Below are 21,757 nucleotides of genomic sequence, written 5' to 3'. Positions count from 1 at the left end.
TGAAACTATTCAGAATTTTTTTTATTAGCTCGGTGAAGCAAATCTGACAATTTATGTACAAGTGAGTTTTGCCAGGTTTATTTCACATTTTCAGGACATATTGTGGGACAAGATTAAGTTAAATGTATTGAAGTTATGGTCAAGGTCATCTTAGTTACCAGTGCCTGTTAAAAGAAACTTATGCGATTTTTGGGTACGGATGGTTATTGTCAGAAATTTTGCTATGTTTTTCCATAACTGACGAGCCTAGGACAAGTTTGTTAAGAAATTTAAGTTTCATTGGTGTGGAATTTGTTTTGAAAAATTAAAAGCCTTGCTGAAAAGTGCACTGCTTCTTTCAGCATCAAATTTCAATTATTTAAAAAGTCTCTTGATGCAAGTGATGTAGGGGTTGGAGGAGTATTGATCCAAGATGTAGATCATCAAGTAGGACTTTTAAAAAAAAGTAAACAGTCATCAGAGAAATTGTTCCACAACTGAAAAGGAATGTTTGTCTTTGACATTGTCTTTGCAACATTCTGAAGTGTATATTAGTTTATTTCTTTATCTGGTTGTTGTATTCAGTGACCACAATCCCCTCATTAAACAAAAAATGAGGTTGTGGAGGTTGAGATAATACTACAAGAATACAGCAATAACATTTGATGTCGGGGAAAAAGATAATAAGGATTGAAGATGAACTCTATCTGAACAGAAGTAATATATTGCTTTATTCTATGTAATTCATTCGACATATAGTTTTAACTATTATAGTATCAGATGCATATTTGAGTTTGATGTAAAATAAAGCATTATTGTGTAGGATGATGCATGTTCTTTGAGCATTCCAACAACAACCATCTGCCCACATGTCAAACTTTCTTCTTTCTGTACATCTACCTGCAAATGAAAAATAAGAAAGTTTAAGAACTTTTACCATAAATTCACTTTTATAGATATTAATTTGTGTGGTTTCCAAAAAAATGGACACTTTTATTAGTACTCAGATCTGTGAATATGTTATGGTGTTTTTGACACAATCAAAACTTATTTAACAGCATGAAAGAAGAGAATTCACAGCAAATGCACAAAATACACAAGACAAACTTACATGTACATATTTAACTAAACAATACTGATTTCATCACATGATTTTTAGATATTACTGTTAATGAACCCTCCTCCCAATTAAGAAATTAATAAATATTAACTATTTCTAGCATTACTATTTTCAGTACTGATGATACATGATAAAATTTGTATTTACTGTAACAGAGTCACAAAGATGCAGTATAATATAACTACTGATGTAAAAGATACACATCTTTTAAAAACTTGAACACTATTCATAACGATACAACTACATATCTGCATAAGCATATCAGTGTACAAGTTTTGGATATTAAATAAATATTAAACCAAAGTTTTGTACGAATACAGTAAATGGTATTGATAATATAATTTAAAAACTAAGACACAAAACTTTAATACTGTTGACAGTGCTATTCCCATTGGAAGTAACTACCTTGCCACAGTTGTACAGGTGAGGTAATTAAAATTGTATGAATGAAATTTGAAAGCGATGTTAATGCACTGCAGTATTATGCATTTTTAAATATAAACAACAAACCTGGGCTTCCTGGCAATCTGTCACTACTGATAAATCAAGGTCTCTTTGAATGGGTCATATATAGCACACGGCTTGCCCCAAGTTGCTTTCATCTGCCAGGTAAGCATTGGTGTATCCACCATGTGGCATCCGAATCCTTTCTAAGAACAATGGCTGCAAATGCCTGACCTCAGCAATTCAAATCCCCTTCCAGATTTTAATCTGGGAAAGCTTTCTTCAAGTTTAGTCCTGAAATATGCAGGGTCACTGTCCTTACAAAAATGTATCTTTTTATTTACCAGACCAGCATCATAAAGGCGCTTTCGTTCATATCTGCTGGGAACACTGTCCTGAAGAAAAGATGGAAAATAATCTGTTAGTGTGTGTGAAAGCACAAAAAATACCAGACCCTTCTACCACCCAAAATGAAGTCCAATGTGGCATCAGCAGCAAAGATGAGAACAGTAAAGATCAGCAATAACCTTAATGTTTAATACCCACCAACCCCAATTAGTCACAAAATTACTACATGTCAGTAGTGAGTAAATCTGTCCTATCTATCATTCCATTACAGATGATACTTATCTAATGATGCGAGTGTGGTACTGAAACCACCTTCTGACAATGTCATGACAATATTAGTTTCACCACATTAATCTTCTACCACAGAAATAATGCAGGCATGGCAATATGCACACTTCTGTGTTTACAGTCACAATACATCTTGGTGTGTCCAAAAATATTCTCTATATTTCCACTTAATGTTGCTACTATTATCTGATATTGAACACAGTTTAGGTGTGGTGAAGTAGGTCACAGTGTTTAGAAACCTGGGTCTCTTTTTTTTTAATGTGGATATTCCTATGGTGTTCTTTTAGTCTCAGCTGTACACTAATAGGACTAGACATACTGCACTGGATGAGAGCAGACCTGTCAACTCTTACGATTTTTCCGTAAGTCTTATGAAAATTACCCTTAAAATACACACGACATGCATACAAAATCTACAGAAAAATGATCGTTCCAAAAAAATCCAGATAATTGGTTCATCCGTGTTTTATTTGTATCCAGGGTTCATCTTAGAATTATTGAAATTAGTCAGGAAACCAGACTAACTTTACAGCAGCACCCTAGATGCTTTAAACTGCACCTATTTGTTCATGTGAAGCATCTGCATGATCATACTGTTGATTATAGAATTTTTAAAAATGGCATACAGATAGTGATGCATGTTGAAGACGAAAGGGAAAATATGCTTCTAGAAAAGTGTTAATAATCAACACAGAAGAATAAAAAGGAGTATTCATATTCTTGTTTATAAAAGCTGAAAAGGACACAATTATGTCTATTAGACATCTCATGCCAATTTGAGTATGTCTTGTGGAGGATGATATGATTGCCATCATGTGAAATGGAAAAGAATTTCCAAGAAATATGTAAACTTGAGAGATAGCAACAAGCCACTGAGCTGCATCAGGTTTGGAACTAGAGTTTGTGCAACTGTACTGGTGGTAAATAAAGTATACGCATATACTTTACAAACTTTTCAGTTGAACATAATGTTTATCATCGATTTGTCAAACTTTTAATTACGTTTTCCAGCTTTACAATAGAAGTTATTGATATTTTGTTACACCTTACTGAAAACTAGTCAATCTTATGGAAAAAAACCAACTGCCTTACTGAGACGGACTCATCAGGGTTGCCAGGTCTGTGAGAGACAACCTTAGCGAGTCAGAGATAGAACATAGGTCATAACAATAAGATATTCTCATGCTATATTCTTCCTGGTATCTCCATCACCCAAAATTGGATGTACCGGTATCAACAATGGCTCATTGGTTAGCATGCAGAACTCATGACCGAAAGGGTTTAGGTTAGAATCCTACCAATGGACCAGCCCAAGTCAGCTACTGTGGTGTGTCCTTGGGTAAGGCACTTTACTCCAATTGCCTTTTCACTAAATAACCAAACTGTGCTGCTGTGCTGATAAACATCAAAGTAAACCAAATTGGATGGGACTGCTCCAGTGGCCTAACTGGTTAGAATGTCTGCCTCTGATGCAGTAGGTCGCCGGTTCTAACCCTGGATGAGTCATACCAAAGACCTAAAAAAATGTTACTAACAGCTGCCTCACTAGGTGGTCAGCATTAAGAGGATATTGTTAGGACTGGTCATCCTGGGGTAAGGATAATGTGATGGTGGGACATCATGTTACATGTCTGCGGCATGATACACCAGTGCTAGACATCACTATAAACTGCCACACTGCAGACATCATAGTGATATGACTGAAAATATTTTAAAGCTATGTTAACAATCCAAATCACACATATACGCACGCACACACACACTGGATAATTATACCTAGTTAAGTGTCATACAGAGCTGCTATGAATTTTTGCCAAAAATATTAAGGGACATACAGAATTTGTGTTTCCATATAAACAAAGGGAGTTTGTTCAGAACTCAAAAAAAAATTATGATTTAAAAGATAGCTGGGTTTTTCTTTATACCTCAGATGTGCTTGCTAACAAGCAGAATCTGTGGGTCCAATATGACATGGGTTCCATGGCCCTGCCTCTACTGTTTCCCTGTCTTGGATTGGAGAACCTTCCAGCAGTTCTGGGATGGCTGTATGGAGCAAATATATTGCATAAATTTTTGTTAATCTCTGTAATAGGTCTTGGTGTTGAGCCACCTGTGGTACTTGCTGCACATGGGACTGTGGTAGCTGACGACGGGGCATCGGCAGCCTTCCGCTGCAAGCTGCTGATTGTTCATCATCTAAACCTAAAAAAACAATAAACTGGATATATTATTAGTAAAAAAGAAAAACAAAATAATGGCCAAAAAATAACTATTTGCTTTTAGGTGAAAACTTGAATGCAAGTAACCCTATCAAAAATCATCAACTACAATTTATTGTACTAATTAGACTACATAATGTTTGATTTACTTGTAAACATTAATTGTATCACAACTACTTGCAAATGAAATAGGGGTAATGAATTGATTGATTTATTGATATGTGATTATATTACACCAATGCATGAAATATTAGATAGTACCTTAAAAGGAGGGCTGAAAAGTTAAGTAAGTCTGTTTAGTTAATCTTGTTCATTACATTTTAAAAAGTAAATGTGAAACAAGGCGCAATATACTGAAGGTGCAATGATCAAAAAGGCTGAATATACAAAGGTATCTAAAGCATGACAAGCAGGCTACAGTGACCTTAGTTTGGTGTGGCCAAGTCACTTTTAATATGTGATGTCTCCAAAGAATAAACTGCATGAAATGCACTCCAGGATATTAAGTGTAACACAAGTTGATAAAGCAATTAATCAATACTATATGAGCAAAATGATTAATGTCTTGCTCCATTACTGGAGTTTCCTTAACATTACTGTATTATCATCTTAATTACTGTACATTATTATGACAAAGTACTAGATTCAACTTTCAGGATGAAATGCAAGAAAGATTTTATTTTTAAGATCAGACACTATGAAAAAACACCTGACACAAAATCAGACCAGCTGATGGTTCTAAGATTTATTTAAAATAAATTAGAATACCACATGAGTTGGTAAACTTAACTGGCCAAGTTTCAAATTTCATCTCAGGTTCAGATATATATCTGGTATTTTTGTGATGGTCAAAACATAAGAAATTACAAATTATCATCCTTTTCATGGTTTCTGCCAATATTAAGTGCAAAAAGGTTATTTTATCACCTGCAAAAAATTAGATTCTTTAAAACAGCAGCACTTTTGTAAAGCGAATATAATAAATATGAATCAGGTAATAAAATGTTTTGGGGGATAATTCTTCAAGTAGTCACTACTGAATATAACCAGTGTGCTCTTGAGACATAATGTACAAATTTATTTGGTACATAGGAGGTTCTGTATGGAAATATTACCGAAGTAAAAGGATTACAAACACACTTCTATCTTTTCAAAACTGAAGACTGCATGTGATAAACATGTATAAAACATTCAGATGAACAATATAACAAAAACACCAAACAAATAATTAATATCCTTCCTATGATATCACTGGTGCTATGATACTGTGGTATTCCAAGTTTTCAGTATTTTACTGCCATGCACCACCTATCACATGCTTATCACCATACACTGGATGACCATAAGTTACTTGTTCTGCATCATCAGTTGGATCTATGAACATCAGTGTTTCCAATAATGGTCATATCCCATGTTCTCATATAATATCTGTATCTTTTTTAAAATCTATATAACTGTAAACAATCTGTTAGCCAGTTGTCCTCTTTAATATCATGTGATGTCATGCAAGAGTCAGATGACATGATTATTATATTTGTAAACATACGAGTCAAAATGTAAAGTATGTTAATGTTGTTTTCTGTAAGTTCTGATAGCTTTTTCAATTGACAGGTGTTGACTTTAAAACTTTGTCTTACTTTATCTCTTAGTACATTAAACATGCATTTAAAACTTATCACTGGTATACTTTTGTTTCAAAATAAAACCATTTCATAAGCGTTATTGACAACCAATTTAAATAATGTGCATTCTCAAAAACACATTTATACATAAATCATCAATAAATCTACATGAAGAAATCAACAGAAGAATGCTCTGGTCACAAAATCTTATCAGAGCAAAATACAATAGTGTATGAGATGATACCATCTGTAAAAGAAACCAGGCTACACAAAATTCAGGGTAAAAACAAAATTCCCAAAATATATCTGATGATTTAATTGAGCCGGTTTTGCTCAGTACTTGTAGTGCTTAGTATGTAATATATATATATATATATATATATATATATATATATATATATATATATATATATATATATATATATATATATATATATATATATAATGATATATAATGTTTTAAAAATATTAAAAAAATACCTACCTACCCTAGTTTTAAACCAGTGCAATAGCTAACACTTCTTATTTTTTTATAAATGCTAAGCTTAAATATTGTTTAGGTCAATATTTGATGGCATTATCAATATCTGAAAAAAATAATTCAAGAGATGTTCACGTAAACACTATACTCAATAATATTCTCAATATATCACTCTGCTGGGTTTTCTTAACATACTTCCTCAACTTTCATGTGAATTTTAAGCAACATATATATCAGGATCCCTACATTAGGATACATATATGCCATTACAGATATTTTCCCATATTACTGAGGTATCATAGTAACTCGTCTTTCACAACCTGGAATCTACATGGTGTCTGTCTATAATCTTTAATGTGACAAAGTGCATTACGCTGAATAATTAGAACCTAAGGGTTCTAAATTTAGTTTTAAAATTCTTTATGGACAAAATTAAAAATTCATAACATCATGAGAAATGTTCAGTTGTTATTAAGGCAAAAGGAACAGAACGCAAATCATGACAGTGACAGCATCTATTGGACAAGAGGACAAAAGTGCACTGACTGCTTTTTGCAGGACTTTAAATAGCAAATGGTAAATGTATATAACAGTAATACTAAATGACATCAAAAAGGAAACAGTGACAAAAAGTAATATATATGTGTGTATCTAATACAAAAGAAAGCAACCACCACCCCCAAAATATCAATAAAAATGGGCCATGGAAAGTGTACCTCCTTGCAGTGTGGCCTGGATACATATTGATAAACGAAAATAAAATGAGTATTCAATTACTTTACAGTGCATTTGGTATTTATATATCCATACATAACAGAATGCTTTTATTCAATGCTTAGAATTAGAAGCACAATAACTCTTTCATTGCTGTGGGTGACTAGGTAATTGGCTTAACCATTTCTTGGATTTTTAATTTTCAATTTTGTGGTATTTAAGATTAAATGATTATCTGTTCAAATGAAATAATTTCAACATTAAAATATAATTTGAAGTGTCTTGGGGTGTTTTCAAGAGTGTTTGGTGTGTCTTGGGGTGTTTTCAAGAGTGTTTGGTGCATCTTGGGGTGTTTTCAAGAGTGTTTGGTGTGTCTTGGGGTGTTTTCAAGAGTGTTTGGTGTGTCTTGGGGTGTTTTCAAGAGTGTTTGGTGTGTCTTGGGGTGTTTTCAAGAGTGTTTGGTGCGTCTTGGGGTGATTAGTCACTGCCCTCAATCCCCTGCCAGTTGACCTTACAAGCTGTTTATTTAGGCAGCAAGATGTACTGAGGCTCATTACAAAGAAAATTATATGTATCCATCAATGAATAGAGGGCTGGGGTATGTGTGCTCCAATCTTTATTTTATGTGCTATTGATGTTATTCTGAAATATGTTATTTTTGCTGGAGCATACGTACAACAGTTTCAGAGGAAAAGATTGACTTCTGTGAGGTGTATCAACATAGGTGACGTACTACACGATCTTTACAACCAGGGGTCGTCTTATGAAAGCTCGTGAAGAAACGAAGGAATATATCAGTCATTTCTGATCCGTACTTTTCTAAAGTAACTAATATTTCCAAAATAATGAGATATCAATATGAAAGAAGTATATTTATCAAAACGTGAAAGCCAATGCTTAAGTGCATCAAACCTGGGGAGTCTGTGATATGACAGTACTGTAGTGCAAGGTGGTCCAAGACGATAAAGAATACCAATAATGTGTTAGCCACCCATGCAATTAGATCAAATCCAGCAAGTCTGACAATTTTCCTACTTCTTAATTAATCTATCAAATTCTAGTACATAGTGCATGTAAAAATGCCCTAATTGTCCTATATAACTAATATGTCGCAGCGACATATAAAATGTTTGGTCACTGTTAGGTCATAAAAGGGTTTAAGTTTCATGTGGTAATCCAATGGATCAAGTTTGTGTGGATATAGTTTTATCAAGGAGGGATACCAAGCCAAAATGGTTCCCTAAAGATAAGAGGAAATTTAAAAGCCCTAAGAAGGGCCATGTCAGCAGCCTGAAGGTATCCTTGCGGTTCTTGTGCTCCCATGTTTCAGCCGAAGTACGTTGTTTTTTTAAATGTTTCTGTGGGAAATGCCTCGTACCCACAATTAGTTGAGAACGCAGTGGCATACTGCACACGGGTACAGAGTGAGTAGTCCTTGTAGGCTATAGGGTAATGCGATAATGTGCGTTGAGCAAATAGTCATTGCTGGGTGTTGGATTTCGTCTTGGTTTGAAGGCCATATACCTGATAGAGCTGATTAGGTTTTTGGCCTTTTTTGCATCTGTCAGCGCGTCTTGGCAGCCCAACAACGTAGCGCATTGCTCAACCGTTATTTCTTTTTTACCCTTGTCGTTCCTTCCTTCCGCAGCAACCATAGGCTCTTCTGGGTGCTTATCTTCTAGTATCTGTGGCGGTTTCTCAGTCATGGTGGTAGTTTTCCTTGTGGATATGTCCATCTGCGTTACAGCTTCCTTCCTTTTGTTTGGCTGCTGAACTTTAGTCTGGGTAGAGGTAGATGTTGTTCTAATCATTTGGGGCGCCTTTACCGGTTGTTGGTGGCCTTGTTTACCACCTGAGTTAGAAGCAGGAGTAACGGAGTGGCTAGTCGCCTCGTTGTGGACAGGTTTCCTTCGTTGGTTACTTGTCTTGCTTTTCTTCCTTTTGGCTATACTAAAGCCTCCCTCTCCCATAGTAAGGTCTGCACCCTAAGTGTTTGAGTCCCAGACTAATAATACTGTTGTTCTTCTTGCTCCAGCTCTCAGGCTCCAATTCGAAGCTATAGATAAACCAATAGTTTTAATGGCCATTAGTGCTGGAGTGGGTATTACTGCGTTTGTCGGTAGCCATCTTGAAGCCATGCCTTGCATGCTTTGTACTGCAGTATTGATTTCCATCACTGATGCTTCTTGCTCGGTCTCAACGTGAAAGAGACGCGAACGACGAACGCATTGAATTTATATTTGTCAAGCACGGACGTGAATGAAAACATCCTATACGCTCACTTCACATATTTTCTACTAGCCATACACACGTGAAGGATGAAAAACAAACCCTCACTATACTATCTACATAACCATAATATACTATCCACACACGAGAAGTAGAAAAAACAAACCCTTACTATACTATCCACATAACCATAATATACTATTCACATACGGGAAGGAAAACAGCAACCCAAATATACCATCCACACATGAGGGAAGGGAATAAACATCTGCTATCCACACAAACGTACAAGAACTTTTACAACCCCCCCCCCAAAAAAAAATTTACTATTCACACAAACATATGCTCCCTTATGCAAACAAAACACGCACTCTACTATCCACACAACGTATGAGCACTTATGCAAACACACGCTCTATTATCCACACAAACGTACGTGAGCTCATACAAGCACACACACACACACGCATCAGTAAAAGAGTGATTGTTTATAATCCCACTACTTCACATATACACAGATTGGAAACTTGAATAGTCTTTTTTCTAAAGATTTAGTTAGCCATGAGAAGGGCTGTTTTTTGAACTTCAGATGCACCTGTTCGTGATTACATCTTCTAGGCCATGCCCCACACACACACATCGCCTACTCCAGTCGTTCTCCCAATTCACCATTATGGTTGGGAGCGCTGAGGGAGGTTGATTTGCTTCACTCTCCCAGTCTTCACTTTCAGGGATAGTGAAAACTTCCCCCTGTCTTTTTCTATTCCACGCTCTTGGATGTTGGGGTCTCCTAATACCACGCACCTGTACTGCTACTGGCTGTGGTGCTGGTAGAGGCTGCGGTGTTGGTAGTGGCTGTAATGTTTGTCTCTGTGGAGGCGTCCTCGTCTCAGGCTTGACCTCACACACAGGCCTCATCATTAAGTGATGTAGGATAGTAGTTTTCCTTTCCTCCTTTTCTTTCTTTTTTCTCTCTTCCTCTTCTTTTCTATTCTGACTTCTTTGGCTATGGCCTCCATAGCCAGCTCAGCCAGGAACCGTCTGGCATGCTCCAGGTGCATCTGAAGTTCAATCAATTTAGCGATTCTGCTGATCATTCGTCACAGTTGATGAATCAGCAAGGGTATCCAGACTGACGGGCGCTCCTTTATATTTGTCAAGCACGGACTTGAACGAAAACATCCTCTGATACCAAAACTTTCATTGCTAATATCATTGCCCATAAAAACACGGAACGCGTGGACCTAAAAGAAACACTCACTCACATTTTTACTTACAAACACTAAATACAATCACAAACTCATTGACTCTTTGATAACCTACGGAAATCCAAGTGCTTATAGACACACTTCTAACAAAGTCAAACAAACAAATTGCTTATAGACACACTTTTATTTTTTCTAACATATTAACATATTGGCAACTGAATTATTATCTCTTTTCTAGAGTATTGGGTAGAACTAATAAGGGTTGTTTTTGTGGACGGGGAGCTTTGGCAATATTTTATTGTCTAAGATAGCATCCCTGTCTGACAACAGGCTATCCCACAGGATAGGGTTTGCTTCTTCGGAAAAAGGAGAACTCTTTGGTGTCTGGACAGCAGTCAATAAAACATCTGTCTGGATCCTGCTGTTGTTGCTGTTGCTCTCCCTGCTCTCTCAGCTGTTTCTGAAGTCTGTACTTCTCCGTCCATTCGTCCTTTTCTTTCTTGATATCCTCTTTGAAGAGCTCTTCTATTAGGTCTTCATTTACGTTCAACATTCTGACATTCTCTATGCTCTGTCTTCGTTTAGCTTGGCTAACCTTGAGCAAATCTTCATAGGAAGATGAGTCAACAATAGATGATCAGACTGGAGACTACCCCACTTTAGATGGTTCAAGCGCGGACGCGATAGAAAACATTCCTACATTGTTTAGACCCGGACGCTAGGATAGTTTGATTTGGGGGTGAGGGATAGAAAGAAGTCAAAGAGCATGGTTCATCATAAAAATGGCAAACCAACGACAGACGCATTTTTCAAAACAACATTTTTATTCAAATAACTAACAACCAACAATTAACAATTTTTTAAATTAACAATCAAATGACCAACAAACATTTTTCCAATAACAATCTATTTTAAACAAGGTTGACAACGTTGTGAAGTGAAGCTAGACTTCCACTGCTGGAAGTCATTCAGCCACTGATTTACAATATGTTTCCTAGATAAAGACAAAAGATAACCGTAATAATCATGTTGACATCCATAGCAATCTTTCTTGATCAGTTCTATAATTTATTTCTGCCAGGCTTTTGGCAAAATAGCAGACCAAATGTTGTTCTTGTTCTGGCCATCTGGACTTCATCACTTTGTCCTTTTGGTCTTTGTCTTGGGTTTCTACTTCCACGGTATCCTCCCATTCCATTTCTGTAGATTCTCTACCATTCAAAATATGATTGCAGTCTTCCATTGCTTCTGATAGTCTAGAATGACGTCTTTCAAACTGTTGATTTATATGGTATTATAGAATTCGGCATACAATAGGACGTTCAATGTCTCCTGCAGTGGTCCTTTAAACTGAAGTTCTACACGAATCTGGCCAGATTTTATAAGCTGGAAATGTCCCTCGTCGCTGCCTTGGTCTTGAGTGAAATCAAAATCTCACAATGCACAGCAGCCTCCTGCATAATCCTCGTACGAAATACCATGACTGGTTCCTAACTGTCCGGTAGCTTCGTACAGGGACAAGGACGATCTCATGTAATCTTTCTGCTCAAAGTTAGGTTCGAAAGGTCTGGTACACAAGGTCTAGCCATCTCGACTGACTTCGATTTTGGACATGTCGAAGTGATCAAACTCGAAAGGATTTTCATCGTAGGCTCCGTTGAAGGCTGAATTCTCGACGATGCCAATGATTGCACGTTTTGGTAACTGTCCTTGGAACAGATAATCTTCGATCATGGATCGCTGGTTAGCGGGAATGGTGAAGGTCTTCAGTTCCACGCGTCGTATCGGTTACTTGGCAGTCGTTCTGCTCAAAGTGTGACTTGTGTCGATTCCCACTTCAGGTTACACTTCCACGCGTCACACGTAGAAGTCTGGCTTCTTGGATGATGGTTTTCTAATTGGTAATAGCAGCCTCAGACATCAAATGGAATGCGGTACTGCTTCCATTAAGTCTCAAACGAACATTCATCCCGTTCAGCAAATACTTTTCTTGCAACCACATGTCCAAATGCAAACGATCCATCAGTTCTAAACTACGGCTTCTAGCAATTATTTCTTTACTGTTTTCTAACACAACATTGTTGTCATCTAGGTTTTGAAACCTGCCCGGCGTGTCAGGTTTCCATACCACGCAGGCATCCAGATGGTGTTTTTGGCTTCTTTTCCGTACGTCAAGGGATTTTCTAGATACTCTCGATCAGGGTAAGTATCCATGCTACTATTGATCAGTTTGTTATTCAAATACAAATCCAATGAGCTGAACAAAGAATGCATGAAATTGTTGACGGGAGCTACTTTGTCATCGTCTTCTAGTTCGCTATTATCTGTATCGATCACTTTCACTTTAAAGTACAAATAACTGCTATTCAGATCGATGTAATATTCGGGCTGTCCTTTGATTTTAAATTCGGTGGAGGCTGATCCTAAGATCTTTGACAGAGGAAATGGGATGAAATTCGACCCATTGGGATTCTTGCATCGTCATCATGGTGGCATGGCAAACAGATCCAATTCCGACTTGGAACAGGCGCAAGACTCTCGGTGCATAATTTTTTTTCTGTCTCTCTGTGATTTTGTAATAATCAAAAACGTCTAAGTCTCGGACGGTTCTGCTTTTCTTAGTCTTTCTAGCTTTATGAGTTTGAAGGCATCTGAAGGGGTGTTTTCTTCGTCGTCTCTTGCAGCCTTGTCCTTGCTGTGGCGTCAGGGAGGCACGAATACCTGACTCGGCAGCTTCCAGGGCATTTATATGAGTTTCTCTCGGTCCAAAATGTCTTGCCGTTTGAAGCAAGACATTTTTGCCTGCTTTCAATAGAGCTTCTTTAGGGTTTTGTTTGTCGATAATGACATTTTGGAGAAATTCTTTGCCGTGCGTCAAAGCGGCATCTTTAAAGGCATACAATTCTCGTGTCACCATCGGCTTCAACACCGGGGCCACCGAACGAAACGTCGATTTCAGCATATCTTCTAATCCTTACCTCGTTGTCGAGCGACGCCTCGGTACCCTGGATATATGACTTACAACTCATTAGAGAATCGTTTTCGAAAATGGAGTTTCACTGTGACTTTTCCTTTGGAGAATGGAATATTTTGTCCCAGATCTCCTTTTACAGCAATGTTGACAGTGTCGAAATACGACTTACTAACGGGCAAATAGTGAGGATGTACAAATTCGCTGTGAACGTGATAGGCGTTTCCATGTTCCTGCTCATTGGCCATGGCATAATCTATTTTGAAAGGAATGACACACAGTAACGGTACGGAAGTGTGTCTCACCACGTTATTCTCCACCACATCAGAGTACACAAAAATCAAATTCAGTCCTAGGTTCAGTTCTACTGGGAAACGAAAATACTTGTAAAATTCTATATTGCTGTTGATCTTCGGGTTGAAATTCGGAGACATGTTTGTGTCTCCACCTAAAAGTTCAAATAAGTCACGATTAAAAGTGATGGACAACGTGTCGGTATCCTGAAATTTTATCAGTAGGCGACGAGCCACTTTATGGTACTTTATCTTAACACTTTTTTGGCTCTGTTCAGGGCATTGCCATCTGCTGCCTCGAATCTCTCAGCAATGGTGTCCACCAAATGTTCACCACTAAAATAATAGCCTGGCAGAATTTTCAACGTTTAGATGCTGAATGATGGATTGTTTTTTACTGGATTTTTGTCACCTGAAAACCCGAGTTTATTAATTTCTTCGTGCAATTTGACGTTCAGAATTTCGACCTGGAAAATGCAATGATTTTCAGAGAGGGTTTTTGATTTGTGTAGGGTGAATGATTTCCACCAAAGCCACTTCCCAATGGGCCTTGTGATCAAACTGGATGGCCTGAGGTAATTTAGTCGTGTAACAGCACAAAGTATTGTGGGGAAATACGTCCATGGAACTGTCACTGGATAGCGTCAAGTAAAATTGGTTATTGTGGTTCATAATTCCACAGTTCGGTGGCTGTTCGAGGGGTCACTGTGAGTCAGAGGAGTGTCTCCGCCCAAAATATTGTTACTGTTTGAATGGTGACTGACGTTGGGCACAAGACTGTTCCGGTTCGAAGAGTATTTCAGGAAAGGATTGGGAAGAAGCTAACCGATGCAACTGCTCAATAAAATGGTCCGCAATTGTTTGTCTCCTTGTTGCAAACTCAAATTGGCAATGGCCGCACCGATGACACAATACACTACAACGTTTGGCAAAAAAAGACGATTTGCGTTTTAGGCACACATTCTCCACACCACACACACAAGGATTCTTTTCGAAGATCTTTCATAGAAGAGCTGGGTGAAGGAGTGGTCACGTTGGTAGCGGTAGCTGGGGCTGTGTGGGAGGGCATGATGGTCACTTCATTTTATAGTCGATGACTTGCGAAGCGTCGATCCAAGAATCAAAGCTGCGAGGATAGCCTTTCCAACGCTCTTTGACTTCTTTGAGACATAGTTTTCCCTCTTTACGGGTTCTTCTTTCGAGAATGCTTTCGATGTCGAATAATTCGTCTTCTATTTTGGTAACGTGTTCTAGCTCGGGCAAGTAAAACGTTCCTTTTAACAGTACCCCGTTCATATCTTCCAATTTATAGACGGATGGATGACGGCCACGCACTCGTCCAGTGATACGCAACAATTCTGTGGTCCATTTGGGTAAGTAACCTTTGTCGAAAGTTCGTTTGGTTTTGCAATGCGCATCTAATCTCCAACTGCCAAAACTCGTTGTCGGGAGTCACTTCCTGGGGTCACGTCCGATGCTTAGATGGTAAGAATGGTTGTACGCTTGGACCAAGTGCGGTAAGACGTATACGTACTTGAGAGTGTGATGATGCGTAAAATATGTCCACATGCGTTCTTTCCAAGTGCGTTGAAAACGTTCCACGATGCTGTCTTTGGTTTCGGGATCCTCGGTGGTGAAAAAATGAATGTCACATTTCTTTAATTCTTTTTGGAAAGCTTGATTCAGAAATTCGGTGCCTTTATCAGTTTGCGATCGAAGAGGGTGCCGACCACTTTGTTTCAACACCAGTTGGAGGGCTCACACTAATTCACTGCTCGATTTGGATGGCAATGGCACGATCCAGGCAAATTTGGAATAAACATCGATGACACAAAACAAATATTTGCCACGATTGTTGGTGGCCAAATGAGAGACATCGGCTATATCGGATTTCCATTGATGATCGATGCCCTCCACTTGAGTGCGACTTCTTAAATAATTTCGTCGAATGGGATTGTGTAAAGTGTAGGTGGCTTGTTTATGTAACCATCGTTGCACTTGAGGTAAACGGAGACTCCGCAGACGGGTTTTGGCAGCACGATCCAATTTCTGAACTCCCCCGTAACCTGCAGGATGGGATGAATCGTAGTAAATGCTGGCTAACATCTTCTCCAGTTTTTAATAAGTCACCCACTCTTTGCTGGTGCTACTTTGGACGGGGCAAGATGGTAGCTTGGAAACGGCTTTACGTGTCCGATGTGCCACGAGAGTAGAAGTCGAAGGTAGTGGTGGTGGTGGTAATATAATGGTTTTGGTCTTCTTTTCTTTTTTCACTTCTGGTTTCTCTTCTTTCTTCTCTGCAATCGTACTAGGAATGGGAGCTGCTAACGGTGTTTGAAAGACTTCTCGTACCTGTTCTTCCTGGGTTGCGTCTGTCTTGACCGCTGAGGGTGGTGGTGGTAGTGGTGTGGTGGACTTTTCATCAGGGTCTTACAATCTCTTTTAGAGTAGCTAGAGCTGTTTCGTCCAAAGCTTTCTGGTGAAAGAGGTTCAGTTGTTGGAGGAGTTGACCGTGCTTTTGTGATTTTTCTTTTTCGGACAAATCGTTGCGATCCATCAACGATTGCAATTCGTGTTGTAACTGGGACATCTCGGTCAAATGAGAATTGTAAGGTAAATGCGGGGTTCGTTGTTCATGCCAACGACAGTACCTCTCTTGCGGGTAGAAGCAGTTTTCTGTTGTTTTTTATTTTCTGGGGACATTTTTGTTCTTTTTCTGTGGGCTTTTCTTTTTTGGGGTTGTGACCTGGTCTTGACACCGTTGCTCTTTTTCTTCTTTGGGCTTCAACTGGCTTTTTGGGGAGTGGCTTTTTTCTTGGCGAGAACTTTGGGGGCATTAGGATCCCATTTTCAGAAGGAACGAATGATGACACTTCCTAGAGAACCGGTCCCTCCTGGTTTCTAAATGATTTGGTTTGAGCATCGATGCGAAGATCAGCCAATTGCGTCAAGGTTACTTTGTTTGTGTCAAAAAAGCGTTTGGTTTGATGAAGAATGTTAATGATGCCTTGTAGTAATTGACGTGCTGTCACCGTAAACCATCGTAAGGCTTCTTTGCGACCGGTTCTAACACACGATCACGTATTTGTTGATTTTTATTTTGCGACTGATGTCGTACACGGCAAGAATCAATTTGACGGGAAGATGAGACTGAAAAGACGTCATATTGATGTTTTGTGAGACAGATCAAAAGTGTCCGAGGTTTCTATATATTTGTTTGTTAAGTCGACAACTGGGACATGTATACGAAAGGCCCTTCGTCTTGGCATCAGTGGTGAAACAAATGGGTACGAAATCGCAAAACATCGGGGGTAGTGGGTTTTAAACCCACGAGTAAATAGGCGTGTGGGATTTGAGTGGCATCGTCGTACACATGAGTCAGCCCAAGGTGTTCCTAACTGTTTTTACTAAGACTTGCAATTGCGATTTATCTCTAGGGCTCTAAAACAAGACCACGTAATAAGCATTGAGACTGATGGTGCAATGTACTTTAGTTTGTTGAAACAAATTTTGAGTAATGTAAATGAAACTGGCATTACGATGATGCGCTTTGCGTGTAAACCACAGTTTAATTTCTTCTTCATCTTCTCATAACATGTCGTCGGAAATGACCAGATGGGTTTGACTTGGTTCAGGCACGATTCCGTCGTCTTCGCTAGGAATACCTTCCACATACACGATGGAATCGCCTTGACTTTCTCGCAGGAGGCTGTACGTCGATTGCCACTCTTTGTAACACCACACGATCCGTTGAGGTGGACGATCGATCAAATGATGTTTATGTTCAATCAAACGTTTGACAAATTCTGTTTTTTACTTGAACCGCTAGGTCCAGCAATTAACATGTTAAAGGGATGGCGAAGATACAAGGCCTCCCAATTGGCACGATCTAAGTGTTCGTCGATGACTTTGAAAGCGGAGGAAGCGGAAGCAGAGACAGCAGAGGTAGCCATAGTGACAGGAATATCACTTTTGACACGAAGACAGACAAGACAAGAGTTTTTATTGTTTCTCAGGACACATTTATTGCAAGTTAAAATGGAACAACACGAAAGACAAAATTACATAAAACCAAATGGTTAAGTACAGCAATAAAACAAACACATCAAAACGATCAAAGTGGAATATAAACAAGTCACTGTACAACACGTTTTGGGTAACCAAGGTGTCATAGGGACAGGTTGTAATGTTCTTACAATCGCTACATTGGGTAAGGTCACACAGGTATCCTCCCGAAATGGTCTTTCGGGAATATCCATGACAGTCATGTCCTAAAGGGAATGGTTGTCCACGGTGACCGGATCGAGCACAGTCGCTAACACAGGTTTAAAAGTTACTTTTGTACTTGGACGTTTGAATTGATGATCACATCTCTTGGGCATAATTGGCCACTTCTTTGGTCCAAGCCTCAAAACCCCAATTTTTCAGTCACGTACATCTGTCCATTGAGGATGTATGTCACAAGCTACCCATACATCATCATACACATCTTAAGTACCTAAAAGTTGACGAATCGTTCTTTTCCGGAGAGGTCGAGAAGTATCGAGATGAAAACACAAAGATTTTAACAAAATGAAGCTCTCGTGGACATTTAAAGGAACCACTTTCATGTTTTATTTGGTGGAAAGTACTAAAGAGTCAACAAGGAATCGGCTGGTAATCGAAATCCCTGAAAAGAAGTCTTTAGACACAAACCACACGTCGACCCCAATTTAATGGAAACAATTTTCGTAATAAGTGTTGGTAATCTTCCACTGTTTTAATACTTTCATTGATTTCCTTCCACGGAATCTGTTGTATCACTTCTGATAAAGGTCGTGGCATGGTAGCCTGTTGTTATGCCTAATTTTGTCGGAGGCAAAAAGTGTACTTTCTGCACAGAGATGATCGTACTCATGTGGCGAATCGAAATGGTTTAGTCACCAACTTGCACATCATAAGACACCGTTCAGAAGTTTTCTCTTCAACTAAGTTTACGTTGTGTAAAAGATTTTGGTAACTCTGTAACTCTTCCTCTAGAATTCGTTGCAGTAAGTCTATCCTGTAGTACAAAGAACGAGTAACAACAAACCAATCCTTATCGCCCACGTCCAGTTTAACAATGTCTGACATCTTGAACATTTTCATCTAAATCATTCCTCTTATTGCATTCAGGTACCAGTGGTTTAAAGACCGGTGACGTAACGGATGCAATTATTCTTTGCGTTTCACTTATATTTTGACCAACTCTCGGTAAATGCGTCTCTCAACTCCACAGGTAAACCACGAATGTTCTCTTGTAAAGTATCCATGATCATGTCAGCCAGTATTATTTTATTTAAAATCTTCTCCTAGAGTAGATTAGAGTAAAGTAATGAAAATAGCGAGTAATTTCTGACCACTGCCATTCAGGGTAGCAGTCAAGAATGTGAATACAATCTAGTGATGTAATCGGTCTAAAGCGGAATAATAGGATGAACGCACACTTGATCCAGAGAAATCTGATCCGTTTATTGACTTCTTTCACTTTCCTCTTGTGAATTGCTCGACACAAACATTCTACAGTCACCCATTAAGATTTTGCTCTGGCAAGTCGCTGCCAAACTCCCTTGTAGATCTTCTATTGCAGTTCGTTTGATAATCCTTGAATATTATTTTTTAAATGGAGTTTAAATACTGGTCTAGGTGTTGTCCAACGTTTGACTCCTAGCCAAGCTGATTTCTTAAACGACATGGTAGGGTCCCACTAAAGGTAGGCATTGACAATTCGAAGACCATCGAACATGTTCCAGGTATGCTGAATCTTTCTGTTCCCATTCGTGTAGTGACACACCGCAACTAAAGCTCTTGACTTTATTCCCTTCGCCCAAGTATAAAAATCCGGTTCTGCCTAATTCTTCGGGGCTAGGTTCTCCTATATTTTTAGGCCATCTTCATTGGAACGTTTGGAATTGACTTTCAAAGTTGCAGTATTCAGACAAACGCACAGGGAACGAATATTCGTCTTTCACATGTTCGTTTCTATGCAGGTAGGGTAAAGTTGACAGGGGTTTGCTTAGTTTTGGATGACATATGTAGGGTGGTAGACGCATGGTCTCACGTGAAGGTTGACATTGACAATGAAAACCAGTAAAGAGTCCATGATAACCAGTGGCATCGCTTTCGCATCTGTCACTTTCCATGGTAGATGTAATGGTAGTAGTAGTAGTTATAACAAAGTTCCTATGATGCTTTACTGCATCGATGCAGGTCACAGCGTACGGCATCACTCTCATCGCAAGGCACAGCATCGTACTCCACTTCATAATCCCCAAACTTAAATGATATCTGTTTAAAATGATTCGTCTTTCTCGATTGGTCTTGGTAGTGACAATGAACTATCAGTTTTGGTCGTTTTCCCTTTTTATACTAGCCGTAATGAAGTCTCGAGTTTGTAAATCTTTCCTTTTTTATGTCTTGTTTTGTAAGTCTTCATTTTATTCTTCCTGAACAACGGCACTACCTTCTCAAAGGTACCGTCATAAATGTACCGCAGCGTGATTGGTGGAAAGACCATAGAAAGGTAAGGACAGTGCGGAGACCATCGAGTATGTTCCAGAATAACTAAATCTTTATAGATACATCGATCCATTTGTAGCTTCAGACCACAACTGAAACACTGTAGTTCGCATCTCAATCCAGTCTCAGGTCCCAAGTAGACAAATCCTGTTCTAGCTAAAACATTTGAAGTAAATAGTGCTTCGATATCCGTGGGCCATTTTTGAAACGTTTCCAATCTGGAAGTACCGGGAAGGTTCTGTCAAATACTCGTTCTTGGTGAAACGCGGTCGTTGTGCCATTTTGCCCCACAAGAAATTTAACAATACTTTGGCAAATGATCGTCTTTCATAGGTTTTCTCTACGTGGTCTAAAGTGATGACTTCCTACTCCCAGTATTTCTCTTTGAATTTCATTTGGTCTTCGGGAGTGTGGCATCAGGAAGGATAGCCGCTGGGTTCTTGTTTCAGTAACACAAAGGCACCCACGTAGTATGCGAAACAGCCTTTCTGAGTCTCGCTGCTCTTGTGGTACTGTTCTGTCTTGGGAAAGGTAAATTTCGTATACTTCTAACAGTTGGTATCCCATGTCCAGAGTTTTAAACAATTCCACGCTGATACACGTTCTCGTAAAGGCGCGTTCTTCATGAGTGTGCTGACAAGGCTGGTCTTGGTTGCACTTTTCGGCACAAATATTGTACAAGGGAAACATCAGTTTTCCGTTGCAATGGTGAGGTAAAACGGGATGGTACAAGTCGGTGGGAGTCAAGACTTTGTACTTGATCAATCCTTCGTATTGTCGAATGCTGTACAAGTCAATATGTTTGGTCAGCAATTGCGGGTGCCCTGCGGAAAAGAGACAATATTTGCACATGTAAGGATACAGCGAACACACGTCCAAGTATTTAATTTCTTCTCCTTTCAGTTCGTCAGCGTGGTTCAGCAAACAAATGGCATTCGTTCGTCCTCCGTACAAACTGTCCGTTGTGTTCAAAGGGTCCACCAGCTTGTAACTTTCCGCGATGCGTGTAAACTCGGGATCGGTTTTCAAACGGTGACCGCACTCGTGTTCCCACATTTCCAAGTGCCGCTGACAAGTGGCCTGGTACAAGTCTTCCATGGTCCCTTGTAAAGACTGACTTTTAGTGTCACGTACAGAACCAAATTCTTGCGAAGAAGAACGAAAATCGACTAAATCCCAATTAAAACCGGTCTCTTCTGGAAATAAGCTGCTATACCATTGCTTCTCGTCTCCTCTGCCGGTGCAATCCAATTCTTCTTAGTTTCAGTCATATTTGTAAACTCTGTGGTGTCGATTCGCTGCGC

General features: G+C 38.9%; 1 long non-coding RNA gene across 1 annotated transcript; it reads right to left on the bottom strand.

The window, feature by feature from the left end:
* Nucleotides 1-713: 713 nt before the first annotated feature.
* On the bottom strand, nt 714-2,633 carry LOC149802519 (uncharacterized). Its single transcript, XR_016419917.1, has 3 exons — nt 2,419-2,633; nt 1,610-1,938; nt 714-879 (listed from the first exon to the last, which is right to left on the bottom strand). It is a non-coding gene; the product is annotated as an uncharacterized LOC149802519 (long non-coding RNA).
* Between the last annotated feature and the right edge of the window lie 19,124 nt (nt 2,634-21,757).

Source organism: Sinohyriopsis cumingii, chromosome 3 (genome assembly GCF_028554795.1).
Source record: "Sinohyriopsis cumingii isolate HCF-2022 chromosome 3, ASM2855479v2, whole genome shotgun sequence".
Classification (NCBI taxonomy): domain Eukaryota; kingdom Metazoa; phylum Mollusca; class Bivalvia; order Unionida; family Unionidae; genus Sinohyriopsis; species Sinohyriopsis cumingii.
This window is presented reverse-complemented; position numbering and strand designations above follow the sequence as displayed.